Consider the following 7,532-nt stretch of genomic DNA (forward strand, 5'->3'; position numbering starts at 1 on the left):
TGTCCACCACGGCCACCGTCCACCACTCGCCTCGTCGACGCGTCCGGAAGAAACGCAGCGCCGTCCTCGTCCTCTCCGCCGAGCCACGCGTCGTCGGACGACTCCGAATGCTGCCACGGCCTCGTCTTCAACCTCGGGCATGCGAGATCGTCGTTGCCGTTCCGACTGCTCCAGCCCTTCCCCGAGCCCACCGAGACGCTCGTCTGACTCGCCGTGAGCCACTGACCTTTCTCCCCCTCTCCGTTCTCGCCCTCGTGCGCCGTAGCCACCGCACCTTGCTTGCCCGCACGCGCCGCCGCTTGTGCTCGCCGCCGACGTGTCTTCGGCCACCTAAAGGTCCGGTCGTCGTGCTCAGCTTCCTCCCTGCGCCGCGTAGAACACGTAGGAGCCCCACACGAGCTGCTCGTCCCGCCGTAGCGTCAACCCCGAGCTCACCTGAGCTCCGGCGACCGCCAAGGTCGACGCCGGCGATGACTCCGGCCACCCCAGGCCCAACCACCACAACCACTCGACGAGGACGAGTGTCCGCGTCACGTAGATGCCCTCCGCCGACCATTTGGTCGCCGGAGGAGGGAACCCGAGCCCTCCGCCGTGTCTGGCCTCACCGGCATCAAGCCGCCGACGAGTTTGACCCGTTTGACCAGGGGTTTGACCCCCCGGGTCATTGACATGTGGGTCCATGAGCCTAATTAGGTTAGTCTAAATTTCCTGTTTAGATTAGTGCTAATCTTGCGGACCCCACGTGTTAGCTTTGACTTGGACCAAGTTAGCGCTGACCGGGCCCACCTGTCACCCACCCAAACCAGCCCTGAGACACTGACGTGTGGGTCCCAGCTGTCATGTTTGACCTGGCCGACCCAGTTGACCTGCTGACGTCACCCTGACACAGTGCTGACGTCGTAAATCCTTTTCTGGAATTAGTTAATTCTAATTAATCAAAAAATCCAGAAAAAGGCTTAAACTTCAAAATATCATAGAAAATAATCTATAGCTCAGAATGAAAAGATTTATATATGAAAAATGATCAGAAAATATATGAGGAATCTGTTTATGCCATTGTCATGCATGTTTGACCAACCTAAAGTTGTTGTATATGACAATTCGATTAAATGGCATTTGAAATGCCTTACATGGAGTTTGAATTTGAACCCTTGGTTCAAACCAACTTCAATTAATGTGGTTGCTAGTTGCATTAGCCCAAACCACAGCATATTGCCATGTCATGATCTTGCATCATATTGTTCCATTGCATTGATTGTGTTCCTTCTCTGTTGCCGGTATTTGTCCTCTCTTTGTAGATGTGGTTCCGACGATGAGATCGATGACACCGATGAGGAACTATGCTATCTTCAGAAGTGCCAGGCAAGCAAAACCCCCTTGTTCATTCCGATACAATCCCACTCTCTCGCTCCTGCTCTCTTTTACTGCATTAGGACAACAACGATTCATTTGTTACATGCTGCGGTAGTTGAACCCCTTTCCTCTGCATGACCGGTCATTGCCACAGTAAATAGATGAAACCCACTAGCATGAGTAGTTGTTGTTTGAGCCCTGATGTGCCTACTCATTCATGCTTGGTTGTCAGGTCTGCTACTTCTTAGAGTTGAGTCAGGTCTGATTCATCGGGGATGAATTGTAGGTCTGTGAACATGTCCTACTGTTGAGAGCTAAGTGTGTGAACACAATTTGGTAAAGGTGTTGATGAGAGGCCATGTACGAGTACATGGTGGGTTGTTTCATTGGAACCGTCCTTAGGAACTGAGATCTGTATGTGTGATTTAAGATCAGCTACTACCACACATAGGGATCCTTAATTGACCCTCTCAACTAATTAACCGCCCATGCCCTCTGTCCAGGAGTTGCAAATAGTTTCTGGTGTTTGTAGTATGTTGGAGGCCGTGCGCAACGCTGACTCGAGGGGTGGGCTGTGATGCGGTAGGCACGTGGCCCGGTGTACGGAGTCGCCCGTTTGGTGAACCGGGAACCCTGCACACATCGTTCGGGGCCATAGTGGAAACCTCGGTCGGACTCCGTGCGGATGGAACTTGAATAGGTGATAATCCTGGACTAGGGACTTGTGTGGTTAGTCAGGTCGTGCCGACAACCTCGGCAGGCTTTCGCTTGAAGGTTGCCGAGATACATGACGTGTACATGGCGGTAAGTGGCGAGAGCGTGTGTGAAGAAGTACACCCCTGCAGGGTTAACATCATCTATTCGAATAGCCGCGTCCGTGGTAAAGGACTACTTGGTTGCTTATACAGTTCATAGACAAGTGAAGTGGATACTCTAAAATGCGCAAGACAAGCGTGAGTGCTATGGCTGGCGTTCTCATAGGGAGATGGGAGCGGATCCATAGTGGTGTATTGATTTGGTGAACATGTGGACTCGTGTGCGCCACCTCAAAAGATTTACTTGCAGACGTAGTTCAGGATAGCCACTGAGTGAAAGCTGGCTTGCTACAGTTAAACTCCACCATCCCCTTTGTTGATACTGGAGCATATGTTGCTAGTTCTGATGTAAGTCTTGTTGGGTACATTTGTACTCACGTTTTCTTAATTTATGTTTTTGCAGAGAGACTTCAGTCTCGCTAGTAGTTCTGCGTGGACTTCGGCGTTTAGCTTGTTACCTCAGCTACGATCTTGTAACCTTTGGAGGGTCTTGTAGATAGATAGGCTTACTAGCCTTCTCTCTTTCCAGATGTCTGTACTCAGACATGTTTATGCTTCCGCCTGTGCTTGTTGCTTGTATGACTTGAATGCTGGGTCATAACACCCATGTTTGTAATATCTGGCTCTGCGGAGCCTAATGAATAAATACTTTCAGTCATAGAGTTTTGTTGTGATGCCATGTTGTATTTGCACATATCGAGCATATTGTGTGTATGTTATTGAAATGCCTGGTATGTGTGGGATCCGACAACCTAGTTGTTTATTCTTGGTAGCCTCTCTCATGGGGAAATGTCACCTGGTGCTTCCACTGCGCCATGGTAGCTTGCTACTACTCCGGAACACTTAGGCTGGCCGGCATGTGTCCTTCTTCGTTCCTGTGTCTGTCCTTTCGGGGAAATGTCACGTGTTGTTCCTTTAAGTCCTCGTAGCTTGCTACACCTTGGGTTCATACATTGATGACCGACACGTTCGTTGATGGGTCATGTATGCATGTCCCTGTAAGTTAGTGCCACCTTGGGTTTACGACTAGACATGTCGGCCTGGGTTCTATGTCATATGGATGCTAGCGACACTATCATATATGTGAGCCAAAAGGCGCAAATGGTCCCGGGCCAGGTAAGGTGTCATCCGTGGGGATACCGTGCGTGAGGCCACAAAGCGATATGATGTGTTACATGCTAGATCGGTGTGACTTAGAATTGGGATCCTGACGCCTGAGTTGATGCTCTAGCTTTGGACATGGGCACTCTCTTGGCAGGAGCTTTCTTTTGTAAGCCAGGCTTGGTTGAAGGTTCAGTGCCAAACTCTTTCTTGACAACCTTCTTCTTGGAGCTGACCTCCTCCTCAACAACAACATAATCTTCATCTTCAGAGTTTGAGTTTCTCTTCTTCCATGTCCTGGTTGCAGCTTTTGGCAAGTTGCTTGGGGTGCTTCTCCTACCCTCATCATAGCTTCTAGAGGGACTAGTGCCCTCACTCAGGTTGATGATGAGGACATGACTACCTTGGATACGACCAAAAATATTGCATACATGCATATTTGTCAGGTGATTTCTAGTGCAAACTATTCAATAATCTCTTTATGTTATCCAGAACAAAAATACTTCACACACTTTTGTGTTTTGTCTAATTGCAGGTCTATGGGACATTTGTACAATCCACATATGAAGATAAGGCAAAAGGAGAAGTTTAGGTTCTGTTCAAAAAGTCCTCTCACGTCACTTTTGGGCCAAGAGAAAATAGAGTCCAAGTCTCTCACGTTCTGCATTCAGATTCGGACTGCACAGACATACCTGACTCAAAACGCCAACAACTTTTTCATACGGACTCCGAATTGGGTGATTCTTTTTTTGTTGGAAAGTAGATTTCGTCCTCTTTCCAGCCCAATTGGATTCACCTTTAAATTCGTCCGGAGCGTTGAGATATGGACAAAACAATCTGATGCTGCAGCAGAATCCGAGTCAAACAACAAGTCCAAAGGTGTTGCATCACCTCCACTTGGGCCCATAAGCCTTGTACGACCTAGGGTTGGTTTTTGGCTGCCTTGGGACGTCCTTCCACCTCCTTGGCCGCCACCCCTTGCTCCTATATAAGTAGATCCATCTAGTAGCTTTTTCATTGGGATTTGTTTTGTTAAAAGTTAGCCATTGCAACTTCGTGTACTTCGTTGAGTCCAGCGACCAGACCAAGACCGCTTACGGATCCCCACCTTTATCAATACTTCATCTATATTCGCAATATTCATATTGCATTATCATATTCTTGCTTGTTCTTCGATTGCGTGCAGGAATAGACCTTCGTGGTCAGGCTGACTGTGCTTCCAGCATCGTCAGTAACCTCGGAAGATTGGTTTAGCGATTGCTAAGGCGCAACGTTGTGCACGTTTGTAGTCGGATCGTCAAAGTCGGCTCCACCAAATCGATAGTTATCATCTCATCGAAAGATCGGGACACCCTCGCCTCTATCAAGTGGTATCAGTTTTCAGGTTGCTCGGTGAGAATTTCCAGTTTTCCCTAGATTAGATTTATTTTCTTACCTATTGTCCAAGAAAAAGCCACAAAAAAGTTAGATCTGTTCATCCTTTTGTCCAAGCCAGTCTGAGCCTTTGCAATTTTCTTTTCATTGTTTGCATTATTGAATTATCGGTTGCATCGTCGTGTCGAGTTGCTGGTCTTAGGGTCTAGTTCGTTTAGAGTTTCGAGTTCTGTTCACATTAGTCACGTCGCCGCTGCATCGTTATCGCTTCCGCTGTCCACCACACCATCCATCAATTTCCACCACGTGCTACCCATAGTTCATTGTCACAATCATAGTTGAGGTCGTTCACATCTTCGCTTGATCCAATCTGCATCTTATCTAGTTTGTCTTAGAAAGAGGGAGAGAAAAAAGACAGAGAAAAAAAAGAGAGAAAAAAGAAAAAGAAGTCAGAGAAAAAAAGAGAAAAAGAAAAAGAAAAAAAAGTGTGAGGAAAAAAAAGAGAGAAGAAAAAAAACAAAATTCGGATCTATCTACACTCAATCTTGTAGTTGCATTCGGATTGGAATCTGTTTTGTGCACTGTTCCGTAAAACAGGCATAACTTCCTCATACGAAGTCCGTTTTGGCTCCGCGAGTACTCAAATGAAAGCTAGCGATGAGCCGCATCTAAATAGTTGGAGAGACTAGTTCAATATTTGACACCTCAAAATCGTCTTCTAAATAGGTCTTTTTGCCCTCCGAAGTTCGCGGACACAGCTTATTCCAGTTTTTCAAGCCAGTTTCAGAATTCTTTGACTCCTCATATCAACTCGGAATTGAGTGATTCTTTTTGCATTGGAAATCTTGAGTTAGTTGCATTCTTTGAAAAAAATTATCAGAAAATTGGCTCAAACTTTTCAAAAGGAAAGTTGGAGAGAGTGTTGTTGTATATCCTGCTTGGCAGTTGTTTTTCATCATTATCTTTACTGTCGTTGTGATCTTCACTTATATCTTGCTGTCCAGAGCTACTTAGTATCCTTCATTGATGCTAGTTGTGCTACGCCGTGACCTCATTAGTGTTCTAGGCTCGCGTCCCTAGTCCGGTCCAGCCTAGGACCAGCACAGTACCGTCGTTGAGCGTTTATTCAGCATTGCATCTCTGAATTGATTATTGCTAATATTTTGCTACCATATATAGCCAACCCAGCTCCACATATTTATGCACCGTGTATACGTACGTTCCCCTGGCAATCGCTTTACACAACCTTCAGAGTTATTTGACACCACTGGTTGCATGTCACTACCTGCTGCTTGGTAAGAACTTGTAAGATATTGATATTTGCTTTACTGTGAGCACTTTACAACCACATCCTAGTAGTTCATAGGAACATTATTCTTGAATTTTGTTTCTTGTTTTTACTAATCATGACAGGTTTCGGAGATAGACGTTCTTGGACGACGGACACATCTTCACCATCACGAGAGTTGGGACAACACACACAAGCACATGGTCAGGTTATCTCTTTACCATCATTTGAGGGTAGATTTAATCCTGCTATTTATCTAGCTTGGGAGCTTGAAGTAGAGCAAGTTTTTAGTAACCATGACTTTTCTGAACTTGAGCGAGTACGAGCTGCCACTAGAGCATTTACTGGTTTTGCTTCTGTTTGGTGGAGTGTGCATTGTAAGAAAAACATTGATAACCAACCCACAACTTGGAAAGATTTGCAAGCTGTAATGAGACAACAATTTTTCCTCCTTACTATCGTCGTGAATTGCTTCGCAAATTGGAACAATTAAAACAAAGCAGTAACACTGTTCATGCTTACTACCAAGAGTTCAAATCTTATATGCATCATTGTGACATAGAAGAATCTGTGGATGATACAATGAATAGATTTTTTGGTGGTTTGAACCATGATATTCAAGCACAATTTCAGTATATTCCTCGTTGCATTACTGGTATGTATGTTCGTGCTTGTACCTTTGAGAGACAGTTACAGGAGGATGCATTGGGTGACTACAACAACTACTATTCTAGTTCATGCTCACCACCACCGCTTGGTTCCTCCACCGTTGCACCTACTAGAGCAGCCACACCTCAGATTGTGAGCGCGACATCATCTCAAGAGTATGGTACATTGCCATCATCCGTACCTACATCAGCTACATCTTTGCGACAAGGTAACTGTAAAGGTATTGATGACATAACTTCACATGAGAATGATGCATGCCTAGTTAACTTGAATACATCATGTGTTGAGTTACCTATTGATTTGAGCGCATCATCTATTTTAGAGAATCATGTTACTGTCATGAATGCGTCATGTGATCAAACAACTGAAATACCAATAATTTTGAGTGCACCCAATGAATTAACTGTTGATGCAAAAGAACCAATGTTTAATCATTTTGATATGAACTCTAATCTTGGTGATGATTCTGTGTCAAATGACTTATTGCCTGTTTGCTTATTTAAGCATGTTGTAGCATGTAAATTTGATGCAAGTAAGGTTTACTCACCAATGTTGGGATGGTTTAATGATGAATATTGTCAATCTTTTCATATCAATAAGAGCTTCACTTATATGTGCAAACTGAATTGCAATACTTTCATGCCTTCTACTTCTTGTGATAATATTTTGGCTTTATATTTTATTAACTATGAAAGTTACTCATGTATACATATACAACATGTACACCTTGTCTCTTTTGTTAGCCACATTTCAGATTAAGCAACGTCGAGGACGGCTTTATTTTCAAGAAGGGGAGGATGATGAGGACATTACTACCTTGGATACGACCAAAAATATTGCATACATGCATATTTGTCAGGTGATTTCTAGTGCAAACTATTCAATAATCTATTTATGTTATCCAGAACAAAAATACTTCACACACTTTTGTG

Source organism: Aegilops tauschii, chromosome 7, assembly GCF_002575655.3.
Source record: "Aegilops tauschii subsp. strangulata cultivar AL8/78 chromosome 7, Aet v6.0, whole genome shotgun sequence".
Taxonomy (NCBI): domain Eukaryota; kingdom Viridiplantae; phylum Streptophyta; class Magnoliopsida; order Poales; family Poaceae; genus Aegilops; species Aegilops tauschii.